The sequence below is a fragment of the Apus apus genome, chromosome 12 (genome assembly GCF_020740795.1).
Source record: "Apus apus isolate bApuApu2 chromosome 12, bApuApu2.pri.cur, whole genome shotgun sequence".
In the NCBI taxonomy this organism is placed as follows: domain Eukaryota; kingdom Metazoa; phylum Chordata; class Aves; order Apodiformes; family Apodidae; genus Apus; species Apus apus.
The window spans coordinates 11,989,410-12,005,430 of NC_067293.1; the positions used below are offsets into that span (position 1 = coordinate 11,989,410).

Here is a 16,021-nt window from a genome sequence, read left to right on the forward strand (position 1 = left end):
CTCCCATGTGAAATCTTTGATGATGAGGTCTTGAATCCCTGCCTAAGCCCTTTCCATTCCTGAAGCACAACTGCATGGAGTGTGAAAGAGCCAGAGAGGAAGACTGTTTTATTGCAAACATGTCTGAACAAGAAACAGGCTTTGAAAACATTCAATAGTGGCTTCAGTGTAAAAGCTGTTAATGCCATTTCCTTTTCTAACAGCCTTACTGGCTTTGTCAGTCATTTTCATAAATGAGATCAGCTCCACACCTTCCTTTTGGATGTTACTTTCATGTGGTTTGGTCTGAGATGCTGAAATGTGTAAAAATCTAGTATGTTGGCAAATTATTGTCAGATTAAAACAAAGATGAACAGCTCAGAGAACAGTTTCTATATGTCTCACCCAGCTCTGGAGATTTACAGGTTGTAAACTGAGGCACAGTGATGTTTGGCTGTTCCAGTGAAGAATCAGTGTTGAATGACAACTATTTTTTGAGAAGATAAATTTGCTGCATGTGCCTATCTTGCTGTGGTGGTTTTACTGTCAGGTTTTGCCCTTAAAGCATAGAGCAGCATCGTTACGTGTATCTTTTACTAAATCAGAAGTTGTGTCTCACCTCTGCTGAGACCTTGTAGTGCAGGGGGTTGTGCATGATCTTGTGTCAGTAAATCTGGTGTCTGTGCTGGGCCACGGCATCTTGGCCACCCTCCCCTGAGGTCTGGGTAACACGTGCATCTTGGAATCTTGTTTTATGTCACCAGGAAGAACTGGAAACAGTTTTGTGCTGTTTAGATAGGCAAGGTGAATTTTGATTTCCTCAGGCCTGAAAGTGGATTGAATTCAACACCTGAGCAGAGAAAATCCAGCAGGCAAAGTGGGTCGTCTTTCTTCTGTTCAGTCAAATGTGGTGTTCCCCATGAAGGAGGATGGGTGACATTTAAGTGCAAACCAGACAAGACTGGACTTTACAGGGGTCTCCTGGAAAATTCTGAATCCTGTTCCTGCAGGAAGCTGTGATATGTTCTGTTTACAAGCTGTGGTAAGGTACAGCTTGATAGATTTAAGCTGTTAGTCCTGCTATACCTGTTGGAAAGGGATTAAAATTGCAGTTCACAAAAGAAGAGCCTGGGAGTGATACTGGGGATCCGTGGGAGGCAATGTTAGTGGGAGGTTCGTGCACAGCTGCTACTGTGCTGCTGCCTGGCCCTGAGCTGCTGGAGCAGTTCTCTGCCTCAGTTTCCCTTCTGCCAAAACTAGAAGAGTAGCACTGCAGGGCTGTATGGCCTCTCGTGGGGAAGAATCACTAATTACAGCTTGGATTGTATTTCAGAGCACAGGTTTCAGCAGTATCATCTCATGTTGTTTCCCTCTTGCAAAACCCTATTCTAGATGGGGATCTCCTTGCAGAAATTCCTGTCCCTTTGTTCCATTTTGAGAGAGGCAGGATTTGTGAACCCAGTGCATAATATTAATCTGACAATATTCCTGTTATATGTAAACAACTATATCTCTGTCCTAGCTTTGAATTTTATATCACACACGTCCCCACAGTAGGAGAGCACTGTCTTCAGTTTTACTGGTTCCTTCCTGGAGGTGGATTATATCCCACTTAATTGTTTACAACTGTTGTGAAGATTCAACAACATTTTAATGAGGTGTAGCAGTGGTATATTAAGAAATGTATCTATTAAATGCAGTCTTTAGTAGTTGACTGGTATTTAATTGACATGTGTTAATATTACGTAGCAGTTAAATCCACAGTTGAAGCATTAATTTTGAGTAGGAAAATTATTATTTGAGGTAAAAATATGAAGTATAAGTACAGTTGCTTTTAATATGAAAACTTTATTAATAAAGTCTTATCCTGACTTAAGTATGTGTTTAGAATAGGTCTTTTTAAAACAGATGAAGATGACAGAAAGGAAACGGTCTGTCGATTATTGCTGTAAGATTCATAAGGAGTTATCTGTGGATGTCATTTCTATCTCCTCTTTGGAAAGATTCAGACTTCATCATTTTGCAGGAAAGTTTTTTTCAAAAGTGTGTTCCTTAACATGAATGTGGGTGTTCTCCTCCAGAGACCTGTTCTTGGAGCTCAGTAGTTTGGCAACAGAGCTTCTCCTGGCTGGGATGTGATCACCATTAAGGTTTCAGGCTGCAGCACCCCAATCCACTATCACTGCAGCCAGTGTGTGGGTTTGTTGAGAACAGGGTGACACCCATTTTGCAAGGACAAGGTGAAGGACAATAAGTTTCCTGGGTCCAGAAGAAGACAGTGCATGTGTAGATTCCAGGGGAGGGAAAGACACTATGTTTGGTGCCTTGCATAATCCCCCAGGCTCAGTCTGTAGTAATGACAAGGGGGCATCTCTGTCCTGCCTTGTCATTCTTGCACCTGAGCTCAGAGGATCCCCAGGACAACACAGTCATGCATGAATTCTCTTTGACTGAGCTGCATTTGCTGCCAGTCCCTGCCCTGCCTTGTGTGGGGTTTGCAGTGCAGGTACTTCCTGATGCCCAGTGGTGTGGTGGTGGGAAAGCACCTGAACATTTGCAGAAGTTACCTGCAAACTGGGTAAGTGAAGGCACAGAGTGGTTCAGTGAGTCACCCATGTGAGGCCAGTGGCACGGTGGGATGGCCTCTGTGCCAGCAAACTGAGTCACTTGCTCCAGGCTGTGTTACTGCCCATGCCAGAGTGAACCTCGAGCACCTTCACCGCTCTGGGACTGGAGCCATTCCCAAGTAGCACCCGTGTCCTCCTTACTCCATCTTTGCCTGGATCTCAGCAGATACCAGATCCCACAGCTGAGCAGTTGGGACCCCCTCACTGCTGGCAGGCAGCCTGCCTGGTTCCCATCGCTATGTGTCGGTAGGTGGTTCCTGTCTAATGAAGCTCCTTTCCAAGGGAGGCTGTTGACATGCTCCAGCATCACCAGATGGTCCCCTTACCTCTTCTGCTCTTCTGCTCCCTCAGAATCATTAATGATCCCTAACCCTTTCTGATGGAGGGGCTTCTTTTTGTGACAACCTCATTATGTGGTTATCAGTAACTGCCACAATCCAGGTTGTCACGACAACCAGCCTGATTCAGAGCTGCTGGGAAAGGTCTGAACCTCAGGCAAATAACCAGCTCCAGCTCCCAGCAGATGCCCACCCGCAGCCAATCAGCAGGGCTGGAAAACCATGACATCATGGGCCAAGCAGGCCCCAAATTTAATTGTTAGCTTTCAGCATCCCTCCGTGTCCCTTTCCCCCTGTGCTTCCCCCATCAGCCTCCCAGTGCAGCCAAGCCAGTCCTGCTGCTGTACCAGTTCCAAGCTCTCCACAGGCTTGGCTCAGCAGGGCTGATGGAGGGACCCTTGGAGTTCCCCACATAATGCAGCCTTGGTCAGGAGCAAGAGCTATGGTGGCCAAGGGCTTGTGGCTCTGCAGGCTGGCACAGGCAGAGAGCTGCAGGGCAGCATAATAACCACAGCAGTTAGGAGCCAGAATAGGTTGCTGCTTATTGGGGTTTTGTTAATGCAGATGAGAGTTAATTGTTGGAGTTAATTTTCCCTGCAGGACAAGCTCTCTGGCAGTTACCAGAATGAATGGGAGATTAATGGGATCCTTGCTCCCCCCTTCCCATGGAAACCTACAGCCACCCTGTTACCAGTCACGCTGTATTGCTCAGATTGTGTCATGTTTGCCAGCAAGGTGTGATAAATGTGGCAGAACCAGTTCTGTTGCAGATGGAGAATGTGTCCACCTTCCTGCCCTGCTGAAAGCTTGTTAGTGGCCTTGTGTCTTCACTAGGGTGTATCTGAGGCACCCCTGGAATCACGTACCCCATTAAGGTTATATCCTACGTAGCATTGACCAATGCACCCTGCAGGTGTGTGGCTGCAGAGCTTTCCTGGATTCCTGCCCTGCTTGAGCACATTCCCTGTGAAAGCAGGATCAAGCAGTTCTTTGAAGGTATTCCTCTTTTTGCTCAAAAAACACATTTCTTTTTTTAACTTCCTGGCCATCCCAGCTCAATGTACATCTGGTTTCTGAAAATGCTAGTGCTTTGTCTCTTTTACTGAGATGTTTAGCCTTGCATACTTGGTTTACACAGGGAAGGGTGCTGGTAGTTTCGCAGTGCTGCTATGGGTTTGGGAGGGTCTATCTGATTAGATCTAAAAGGTGAAATTGCATGGGTTTTGGCCTCTGATGTCCTCAGGCAGATTTTGGAGGAACAAAGGCTAGGAGAAGGCTATTTGTTGCTCAGAGCTAACATTTATTTCTTTTGCTTTGCTGTGTTGGCTACTTGTCTGTATATTTCCATGGGGCTGCATCTTCAGGGAGGAGTTTTTCCTGGGCTACTCGTGACTAGGGGTGCCCCATTGGAGGGGCTGGGAAGCTTGTGCACAGCTCAGCACAGAGACACTCTAGGACAATGGTCTTGATATAGCCAGTCCTGCCTTTTCTAGCACACAAGAAAGGAGCTCTTGGGGCTGGTGATGGACTTGGTCCAGCCAGGTCCCTCCTGCTTATCAGACTCTTAAAGCACTGAGCATTAAGGGCTCAAATTCAGGGCAGCTTCTGAGGTTACTTTTGCAGGATGAGACCCTTGCTTGGGGACATAGCTGGCTCCTGAAAAAGCAGGGTCCAAGCAGGCCCTGCAGGTCCAGAGCTCAGGCCTCATGGGCATGCAGACTCTCAAAGCATTTCCAGCTAGCTGTGACACCCATGTGACAGTCACACAGGATTGACATCTAGCAGGCACCAGCCTGTTTTCCCATGCCCTATGGGGACAAAGCCAGCACCCTGTCCACATCTGGGCTGGATCAAGCTCAGCAAGACTCTGCAGGTCTGGTCCAGCCCAGCCTGTCCCAGGTGTCAGACCCGTGGAGCAAGTCCAGCTTGCAGAGCTGTGTCCCGCACCCCAGGGCTGTGTGGGTGCCCTGACCATGCAGTCACTGTGTTTTTTCCTCTCTCCTAGCAGTGTGCTGCAAGCAATGTGCTTGTTGTCAGCACACTTGGCTGCTCACAGTGTGCAGAGGAGCTCTCCAGCTCTGTCAGGGTCTGCCTCGTGTATGACTAGAGTGGGGGTCAAGAAAGCTCTGTAGTTTGGGCAGTTTCCCCTTTCTAGCCTTTGCCTTTGCTTCCTCTCTTTGTCTCCATTCCCAGGAAGGCGTGGGACAGTAATGGGGCATCAGCTTCCTATCAGGCACGGGACAGCTGGCTTCCATCCAGCAGCTTAAAGATAGCAGGAAAACCCAGGGAGGCTGAAATAGGACAGGTTTGAGGTCTCCAAAAGACCAGCACCAATGGCACAGACTTTTAAAAACCCTCTGTAATTTTTCAGGAAAATCTCCACAATGCAGTCAATATTTGCAAGGTTTTCGCGGCTCTGAAGAGACTCATAACTTTGGACCAGGCTGAGAGTGAGGGATCTAATCTTGCTCTTTCACTGCTTGCAGTCATGGAGTCAAGTTTCTGTTCTTTCACAGGAAAGGAAGCTGAAACTCTTCCTTCATCTGCTCTCGCCCAGCCTTTGGCAACGTCAGACAGAAGCCAAGTCACTGAGCTTGGTGTTCTCAGGGAGCCTGCAGTGCTTACAAGAATAGTTTTGCTAAATAGTTTATGCTAAAACTATGTTTTAGTTGGACTTTGTAAAATGAATGAAATTATTCACCCACAAATTGAGTCCTAACGTCTTGGTGCTCTGTCTGCAGCTTTTCCTTGAGCTGCCTCCCTCCTTTGGAAGCCTGTGAGCAGGGCACACATCTCATGCTGCATCCGGTGTGCTGGGACATGGGGCTGGCAATAAATTATCATTCTGTGCCCACAGCAATTGGGAATAATTTTTACTCTGCAGGTGGCTGGGACCACTTGTCCACCACCTGCTCAGTCCTTTCTAACTCCATGGGCTGTTTTTAAACAGCAGTTGGCAGCAGCTAGTGTGGTTTGCAGGGTATGACCCTTGAGTCCTAGGTAAGCTGTCTACAAACTACCCTGGGTTAGTGCAACAAGGAAGAGTGTGTCCTCTGCAGACATTACCCCATCTGCTTGACCTGAGCCTCTGTGAATGCACACCATGCTGTCACTGGGGTGGACACTGACTTGCCGCAGAAAGTGGGATGCGCCTCTTCTTTCACCGTTGAGGGACAGTGGCCTTGCTTGGTCATTGGTCACCTTAGAGGATGCTGAGAGTCATCAGTCCACAGGGGTATTTCTCTACAGGAATGGAAACAACACTGACAAGTCACTCCACGGCATGGCTGTGATTGCTGCAGAGCCAGCTAAGTGATGGATTTCATGCCGAGCAAGAAAACCTTGTTGAGACCTCAGCTTCCAGCAGGAAGGGACAGCAGCGATTCAGTAGGGGCTGCTTGTGACATCAGTGTTGACCGAGTGACTCAGTGTGCTTTTGCTTCTGCAGAACCTGTCCTTTGAACCAGCTGTAAGGCATCAGTGTGACCACTCATGGTCAGAGAAGATCACATGCCATGTGGTGGGGCTGGGAGGGTTTGTTATCTCATCTTGGGTAATTACTGGGTAATTACGTGTGACCTGCCTCACCTTTGGCAGGAGCAGCCAGTACAAAGGAGTCTCTATTTCTTGCCTGTGACTGCTGCATAATGCCTTATTAAACACTACCTTGTGTCTCTCCCTCAGGAGCAACAGAAAAAAAGGTCAAAGACGTGTCCATCGTAAGAGCATGGCCCATTCCACAGCTGGTGGCACACAGGCAGGAGAGCAGCTGGCAGAGCCACCCACCAGCCCCAGAACTGGGCACAGCCCCAGCGTGCTGGGCTCCTGCTCTGGCCCGGCCGCTGTGCCTGCAGCCCTGGGCTCTGCTGGGAGCTGGGGACATGGGTAGGGTTTGCCTGTGGAGTATTTTATGTTCTGGAAATACTGTAAATGCCAGGTCATCCTCGTCAAATCCGGGACCATCTATCTTTCAGACCTTTCATGGAGGAGTTGAGCTCACGGGTTCAGGAGGAGCAGGAGCAGGACCATGCTCTGCCCGGGAAAGTGTAATTCTGAATGGAAGAAGGAGAAGGGAAAACACACTGTATGGAAAAGGAGCTTTTTCTTCTGGTGCCTCTGGGGACCTTTGCAGGGAAGTGCCCTCTTTGTCGCAGAAGTGGCTGGAGCTGGTTGCTCAAGCCTTGTGCCGGGTGGGTTCCTCCCACGTTTGGTGCTGACGGCAGAAGCCCACGGCCTGTCACATGGCAAACGTCATTTGGGGGGAACCCGAAATTTCACGGTGCGTTTCCTGTGCCCTGCGGACCATGACCGAGGAGCATGATGATGCCTTTCAGGACACCGTTGGGTACCAGCCGGATGCTGGTCCCCACCCTCCCAGGTGCCCGCACACCTCTGCCGCGGGCGAGCCCCGCCAGAGGAGGGAGTGGGGACGTGGGGGGAACAGGGACCCCCCGCGCCGCCCTTGGCTCACGCAGCTGCCTTGAAACACAAGATCTGCCCCCGCGCGCCCGCCCGCCCCGCGCCCCTCGGGGGCCGCCGCAGCCGCGCGGGCGCAGCCAATGGGCGCGGCGGGAGCGGGTGACGTCAGGGAGCGGGTGCGGCGGCGCGGCCCGGCGGCGCGCGCGGCGATTGGCGCGCGAGCGGCGGCGTGGGGGGGCGGTCGCGCGGCAGATGGGCTGCGCCCGGCGCGCGGGGCGGGGGGGCCTCGGTGGCGGCGCGAGGCCGCGGCGGGGGCGGCCGGTGCAGCATGAGAGCGGGAGCGGCAGGTACCGGGGGCCGGGGCGGCCCGTGTCTGCGGGGGGGGGCGGGGGACGCCGGGCTGGGGGCGCGCGGCTGCGGGAAGGGCCGCGCCGCTCCGGTCCCGGGGTTGTCTGCGTCTCGGGGGCTCCGCTGCAGCCCGTGACACCTGTGCTAGCGGGCGGCCTCCGCGTCTCCTGCAAATGGAGAGCGGTGTCCGGCGGGAGCAGCTCCCGGCGTGGCTGCCAGCCGCAGAGCCGCTGCCGGCGCTGAAGTTGTGACACCGGCCATCAGGGCTGTCGTGGTGTGTGTGTGTGTGTGTGTGTTCCCCATCTTCCAACAATGCGGGCTTCTTGGGCTGTGCTGCTGCAGGGGAGTGAGAAATTCAGGGCTATAAATAACTGCCTTTAAAAAAAATATTCTTTATTGGCCACATGCATCCGATTGACCCTTTTAAAAACGCTGCAAAGTTTTTCTTGAAATGTGTTCAGGGAAGGGTGGTCTCCCCTGCACATGCATGGTGCTGCCCGATGCCACACTGAAGCTGGTCACTGTGCTGGGTTGTCCCTTTGTCCCAGACTTGTACACCAGCCAGCCGAGGAAGTGCAGTGATGTCTGGCTGCTTCAGGCTCCCCTCCTCTGGTGGGGGATGCGCTCAGCACGAGGGCCCCCCTTTTGGTCATTCAGTTTCCAAATCCAGTTTTCACTGGTGCCAGAAATGAACCCTGTGTTAAATACAGTGATGTATTTAATGTAGGAGGTTGAGGGAATTCAGATGGGAAAAGCCATGGCTTCAAAGTGAGCAACATCTGAAAGAAATTGTGGGCCTCAGCTGGGCTGTTTCTGGACTGGCGACCCCAGAGGTTGTCAAGGGGTTGGATTTTGTCTCTCCTCATGTGGCTCCATTTCCTGCAGTGGGCACAACACGCCTTAGCCTGGGTTGTATGTGTGGAGAGTTTGGCAGATGCCCCTGAAGGCTTCATTCCCCTCATCTCCCTGGTGCCCCACTTGCTCACATGCAGCGCCGTGAGAAGAGGTGGGGAGTCTGCTTTTTGTGTTCCTTTTGGGCACAGTCAGTCATGATGCTCAGCAAGAGGCAACCAGGAGGCTGGAGATCAAAGTGGGCTCTGCTGAGCGACTTTCAGGCTGACAGGAATCACCTCAGAGCGAGGAGGAGGACGGGCTGTCGGGAAGGCTGGAGGAGGCTGCAGGGCCGGAGCCAGGCTGCTACCTGCCTGCTTGAGGGGGGAGAGGAGGAAATGTTGCGATCGGAGAGGAAGATGAGATCTTCTCCCCTGGCTCCTCCTCTTGTGTGAATCCACCTTCTCTTTGGTTGTCAGGCAGGGAGGAGGAGGGGGCTCGGGCACAGCTACAGAGGGCAGGAGCAGCCTGGGGGGAGGCCACTGTGCCAGGAAGGGGGAGGATGGGGGTGAGAACATAGCCCCAGCCAGGGTGACTGCAGCAGGATGTTGTGCCGGAGGGGACTGCGTTGTCCCCCAGGCAGGAGCTGGTGTAAGGCCTGCTGGCAGGGAGCAGGCCATCTGCACAGGAGTGGCAATGGGAATTTTCAAGCATCTTCACCCTATCACTGGTGGAAGCAGGGCATGTGGCTGCAGAGGAGCCTCAAGCTTTCAGGAAAAGGTGTTCAGTCACAGGTTACCCAAAGGTGTGAGCAGAAAACAAAATAAGCCAGGAATTGGGGATAGTTGGTTTTAGGTCTGCGACATGGTTTGATGGGTTGTTCAAGTGAAGGTTACCACGACAGGCCGTGTGCATGGAGGAAGGGGAAGGGTTCCCCTGAGCCTGAGTTTTCTGTGGTGAACATGGGGGTGGTGAGGGACAGCAATGCTTGCAGCTTGATTTGTTGGGGCTGCCTTCCTTGAGTGTGGGACTGAGCAGAGGAGCTGGTGGCAGGTATGGTGCGAGGGACTGGGTTGTGGGGGGCTTGCTTCATGGGGCAGGGATGCAGGCAGCTGCCTCTGGGCTGCAGAGGGTTTTGTGTTCTGAATGGAGACCTGTATGGATGGCATTTCTTCACCGAGTGCCTCTGGATAACTAAAAGTAAGTCTCAGTAGCTGCTGTGAGCCCTCAGCTCCTGTTACAGGATTAAGTTTCCAGCCTCGCAGGCCACTGCTTGCAGCAGCAACAGTTCAGGAGGCAGCTGTGGCAGCAGTGCCACAGGAGGCAATACCCAGGGTGAGCTGCCTTGGTTGTCACAGGCCCTGTGTTCCAGCCTCTTTCACCTCAGGGCTTTATCATGGGCATACCTGCTTCTTGTAGGGAACGTCTGACAGGGACTTTGTGCCCTCTAAGCTAATAAGCCAAATGAGACTGTGTAGGAGCGTTTTGTAGAATTTGGCGGTTGTTTTGCCATTGACTGCAGTGAAGAGGACTTTACCTGTCAAGGTGGACAATTCAGTAGGCTATTTCTCTGTAAGGATCTGACCAAAACTCAGTATTTAAAAGTGTGTGGAAGTTGGAGTCCAAAATGATCCTATGTATCCTGAGCCAGCTCACAAGGTCTGGAAAAACAAAACCTGGCACAAGAGGTCATCTTCCTCTACTTTCCATATTTCTTTGCAACTTTTGTGCATACAGCTACAGGGATAGGTGGTAGAAATTCAGTTCTGCAATATACTATTTACCATAACAAACCCAGATCCTGTGTTAGCTGTCTCCTAGCGTGGCAGCATTTGCTCCTAGAGAAGAGCTGGTTTGTGGTGATGGTCCCATTTCAGTTCCTGTTCCCTCTGCCTAGAGGCTTTCATTTAATACTTATATTGTGACTATGTTCCTGGAGCTGCCAGTGTCCTGGAATCAAAAACAATCTGGAAGTTGGAGGTCTTTCAGATCTGCCTTCAACTGCTCCTTCATTTTGGCCATGTCTGCACAGAACTGGTCACAGGCAAGATGTTGCCACAGTCGGTTTCTTCTTCTGTTCTGGTTGGATTCACTGTTACTTTGGGACATTAAAGCTGCTGTCAGTTTGTGCCCAGCCAGTTTGAGTACTGGTTTCCGTTCTTTGTTGTGCCACACAGTGGGCAGGCAGAAGTCCACTGTGATATTTCTCTTTCATTACTTGCCTTTGCTCCTGCAAAAGGTGCTTGAAGCTTTTCTCCCAGGAGCTTAATGGGCAGGGGGAACAGAGTGAGTGGGCAGGGAGGGCAGCGATAGGAAGGAGAGAGACAAACATGAATTAACTTTCACATGCAGAAGTAAACCTTTCTGCTCACCTGTGCTATTTTGTTTAAGTAGCGTTTTCCCCCTGCAGCATTATTTTCCTTTGTACCTTTCAGACATAAATGGTTGAGCTTACATATCTTCTGTTTTTTCTATATTTACCTGGATTTGCCTGACACTTGAATAATGGTATTAGGCTGAGTGGTCATTGGTAGGTCTTAGGGGCCTGGGTCAGCACAGGAGGAGATGCTGATGCAAGTATCTTGTCTCTGACCTGCTGTCTCTGGTGTCTCCTGCTCCTGGTAGTGATTCTATAATGAAAAAATACAACAGAAGTATCTGGTTTGCTAGTGGCTTGTTTTAGTGCTTTGAGTTTTGGAGAGCTTTTCTGGTTGAACATCAGCAGCTCTGGCATGTGTGCAGCTGACAGCAGATGCAGACTGTGCTCTACTGGGGACAGCAAAGGGACTTTTCATCTTGCATGTTTAACTGGACAGGTGCAACTTGGCTCTGGCAGTGCACTGTCTATGAGCTGGCCTGCTGGGTTTCTTGAGACTGGAGACTGGGCTGCAAGGTGGCACTCCTCAACCAAGTGGTCTGGGACATGGCAAGTAGGTGCCCCTCGCTCTGGCCAAGCAGCATGGCATCCACCCCATCAGTCCCACTGACTGTCACCCAGGAAGCCTGTGATCTTGTCAGTGCAGTCTTGTGTCCCCAGCTCCTGGAGCTCTTGACCCTGGGAAGCCCTGGGCAGGGGACAGGCAGACCTACAAGTACTCCAGGTCTTCCAGCTTCTGTGTTGTGAAGATCATCTTGTGAGCATATGCCACCAGCCCTGCCTGCAAGACTGGCTCTTGGAACACTGGGCTAGGTGCACCTCTGGATACCCCCATTTCCATCTCCCTTCTAGAGGCAGACTTAAAAATCATGTCCTTCCTAAAACAGGGACATGTCCCACTCAATTGAGAAAGCTCTGTCATTAATGTTGCTTAGCATGAGTAGATGTTATCCATTGGTTTGTCTTGCTGCAAGGACTTATCATCATGACCGTGTGCATTAAGTATTCAAGGGTAGAATGCTGTTATATGCGCAATGGATTAATTTCCCAACATTATTGTTAGTTGCTTATCCAATAGTGTGTTGACAGATGCAACTGACTCTTGGCTTATCCAGAGCAAGGCACTTCTCTGCTCTGGAGTCTTTGCTTGTTGGTTACACAGTTGGAATAGTTTGCACTGCTTCCATGTGACAGTGCTGGTTTTGGGGCCCTCTCTGAAGTAACAGGTGCAGGACACTCCAGCACTGTGTGAGGCTTGCAAAGATGGGAAATGATGAAGTTGAGGTTGGGTATACCTGCTTTATTCTGTCTGCTCTAGTCATGTGTACTTTTTTATTGTCATCAGAAGCAAATCAAGGTAATTTAGATCTCAAAGTGTTTGCAGAGATTCTTTGGGAAAGTTTTACCTAGTTCTTTATAATCCTAAGGGCAAAAGTGTGCTTTCCCAAAGAAATGGAAACAGAGATTCTGATATGACCCCTTGACTTCTGAAAGTGATACCCTGCACATGGACCAGCGATAGCTGTGCTTTGATCCAGCTTGTTGCACCTGCATGTGTTTGTTTTTCTCACAAGACTGTGTACTGCAATGCCATTTTTGTCCAGCCTTAGATCCCTTGTAAGCCTGAAACAAACTGCCATATCAGCATTGCAGTACAGCACAGCCTCCAGAACTGGACCATTCTCATTTCCCTTCTAATCCTCAAGTGTTGAAAATGCTCTGGCACCTTTGCAGGCTTGCCATTGCTTTGCAGGATGTATGCACAGTTGGCTGCAGGTGAGAAGGGGAGTAGTAAAACCTTTCTGCATTCTGTCAGCTGAGCATGCTCATTTCTTCAGGTGATGCTGGTGTAGGGGCAGCACCTCTGTGGCCCCCAGTCCTTATCCCTGTTCTGGGGGGGCATGAATAAATTGCTGTTTGCTTTATTTGGGAAGGGCACTGGAAAGTGCTTCTATGTGTGTCTCAGGGGAGCAGAAGGCCTAGTGTTTTCCATTTTCTGTCTCCTCCTCTCTATTCCCTACTGTGAAGGAGAAAATCCTCCAGATCAGAAATTTTCCAGGCGATTCCCTGCAGAGAATTTTGATTCAACCTGCAGTACCCAGATGCCAGCTCATATTTATCAGGTGCACCCAGCCACTTACCAGAGGAAACATGGTGCTGCTGGTAGATAAACCTGAGAAGGAAGAATAGAAGTCACATAACTGAAATTCTGGGCATTTGCTAAAACAGTTTTTAATGTCTCCTGCCGTCACATGCAGAAGATTGTGACCTTGGATTTGGGATGCTCTTGAAGTGTCATTAGAAAAGCTGTCAAATATGTGCGTGGAGAAATGGAGGGTTGGAAGATGCCTTTAATTGCAATTCTGCTCTGCACAACACAGATTGTCATGGTTTGAGCTCAGGTTTGTTTGTATCCAGGACAGACACTGATACCACAGCTCCTATTGGGGCATGAATATTTCAACAACTGAAATGATGCCTGCCTGCTCCAGAAAAGAGCTGCTTACATCCTCGTTTGATCTTTTTAGTGAGCCTAGCTGGCTCAGGTTGACATCCTGGTTGTTTATTTCCTACAGGTATGGTCCCTATTAGCTGTGCTGTGCTATGACTCTCATCTCTTCATTCCAGAAGCTCTAGTAGTTCAAGTTGGGAAGAGGTGAGATTTCTAACAAGAAAAAGACTAAAGCAGCCAGAACTTTCTCCTTGTTTTGCTTCTTTTTGAGAAGGCACCTTGTACTCCATAGGATGCATGGACCAGAAAAAGGTGGGATGATATTTGGAAGTATCTACAATGGCAACCTGTGGGAACAGTCTTCTTTCATTTCTGCCCCACATCCTGCACCACACCTTGTCTCCATGTTCTTGTTCTCTGTCTTGCTGTAGGGGAATGCAGAATCCTCCCCTCAAGTGGCATTAATGAATAATATTAAACACTTGAGAAGGAATAAGCTGAGTGGAGCCTTGTTCTTCTCTGCTGTATATTGACAGTTCACACACACAGGCTGAATCCTGACTTTCTCCCCCCTTACTGATACTGAAACACTGGAACTCCTGGTGGCATTGTGTGTTTATGAAGTAAAATGTCTCCAAAGCATCTAATTTGGAGGCACTTCCTACAGCCACAATCTGTAATACAAACAGTGAGAGCTTTTGAGCATCTTGCTTTTCAGGGCATGCCCTGTCCTCTCCTATGGTCTGTAGAGCACTCTGGACACTCAAGGTGAATGCCAGGTTTCTTTGTGTAATAAGAAACAGCAATAGGAATCTGGGTATGAGGTGGTTTTCCAGTTCTAAGTCCTTGGTGTGGTAAGATCACTCTCCTCTTACTGAGCGAAAACATGTGGATGAAGCTTCCAGGCCTACAGATGATGCAAGAGGTCAGTTACCTGATTCTTGAGGTTTTTTTTTTTAACTGTTCTTCATGGTCTTTGCATTGCTGATCTCAGCAGAATGGCAGAGCTTGGCCTCATGGGTACAGCTGAACATCTTTTTCTCTGTTTTCGGAGTACATCTATTGGAATAGTTATCCTGGGTATAATTGCTTGCGTACCAGAACAGAAATTACACATTGAGAATTATAGCTGTGTCTGTACCCCAGGAATGAGTCTGGTAAACATAACCCCAAAGTCAGCCCACAGTAGGACTTAGTTTTGGGCAAGAAGAGATATGTGCTCTTAGGTATTCCAGACAGCCTCTGTAGCAAAAGTTCTCATTAGGTTGATGGCTTTAGTTAGGGGGGTCATAAGACAAAAGAAGCTTTGCGTTGGTCTGTCCTGGTTTACAATAAATGACTAAAAAGTCAGGCTTGGAGAAAAAGCAGAGGTGTGTTAAAGCAGGGTCTGACTGCTCCAGGGAAGCTGCGTGCCCGGTTGGCTTATGTCAGACAAGGATGAAGTCACATGTCCAAGGTCATTAGTAGGGTGCTGGCAGTGCAATGGAAGGTATCTGTTAGAAGCAAACATGACTGAATGTTTGTGTCCTGAGATCACTGTGGGGAACAGTGGCGTCCAGAATCCTTGCAAACCAAGGCCAGTAGGTGCCTAGAGATAGAATTTGGGTCCATGGTGACTAATGAGGTCAATTCATGGTGGAACATGACTTCACATGTTCTTTTCCAAAGCAGACCTGTGACACTTTGTCCTGCAGTGCTAGGGGGAAGGGAGCCCCAGCAGTCTGAGTTTGCAAGGTTAATTTGAAACCTGAAATACTGAAAGAGGACACATTGGATGAAGAATTGCTACTTGTGATATATTAGGTGTTAAATGCATACCATACAAGGAACTCGTGAAAGGATCTGGATTCAAGATGGGCTTGTGCATAGCTGAAATGTTCTGGTTTGTGACTGGTTGTGCAAAAAGACAGGGCCCCCGTGTTCAGCCATCATTACAGGCAGGCTGCTGAGCAGAGTGTGGTAAGGTAACCATTACATGTTTCACAGGTGGCCACATAACACAGAGGGATTTATAATGGAAGATGTAGGGACTCTCTAGGGAGTGGGGATTTAAAGGTTTTTTAGACACTTTGCACTGCATTTCACTTGTATGTGTTTGGGAGGGGTGTCGTATGTGAATGTATCATATGGAAATGTATTTTGAGTTCCTCTGTGTTTTGTTTGAATACAGAAAAATGATTTGGAGAAAGAATCCTCCAGGAAATGATGTTTTTGCAAGCATGGGCCTCTTGACTGTGATTTGGGGGGGAGGAAGGAGTGGGAATGAGGGGGAGGTTCACTGAGGTTTTCTTCTTTAATTGTAGCATTTTGGGAAAACTCCAGCCAAGGTCCACATGCAGTCAAGTGAATCAGCCTCCCTTTTTTGCCATAAGTAATTGGCACTTATAGCTGCAATGCAGTTTTGATGTACAGCTAATACACTTTCTTGGTTAATTGAGAAGAATCACTGCAGTAGATGCCTGATGTTGAGTTGGCCTTTGTATGGAATCTTTGAGTAGTAAGGAGATAGTGTAGGCTGCTTCTTGAGAGTTTGGAATTTGCTGCAAATTATATTCCATACTCTAGTCTGAAGGCTGTTGTTGCTGTTCATCTGCTATAGAAAATACATTTCTTGTTGATTCAAGTGTTGAGGGCACTGTAAGCTGGCACA

The 16,021-nt window shown here is 49.3% G+C and overlaps 1 protein-coding gene across 5 annotated transcripts in view; it reads left to right on the forward strand.

The window, feature by feature from the left end:
• Nucleotides 1-16,021, forward strand: part of PAK3 (p21 (RAC1) activated kinase 3) — a 186,651-nt gene that overhangs the window by 106,460 nt on the left and 64,170 nt on the right. The window contains exon 1 of one of the 5 annotated variants that reach the window (XM_051630653.1): nucleotides 7,621-7,710. The exons of 3 other annotated variants lie outside the window; for them this stretch is intronic. The gene's annotated coding sequence lies outside the window, so the exon portion shown is untranslated. Of the gene's footprint in view, nucleotides 1-7,620; nucleotides 7,711-13,517; nucleotides 13,576-16,021 lie in introns of those variants that run through there. One more of the 5 variants, XM_051630654.1, reaches the window with a different exon arrangement.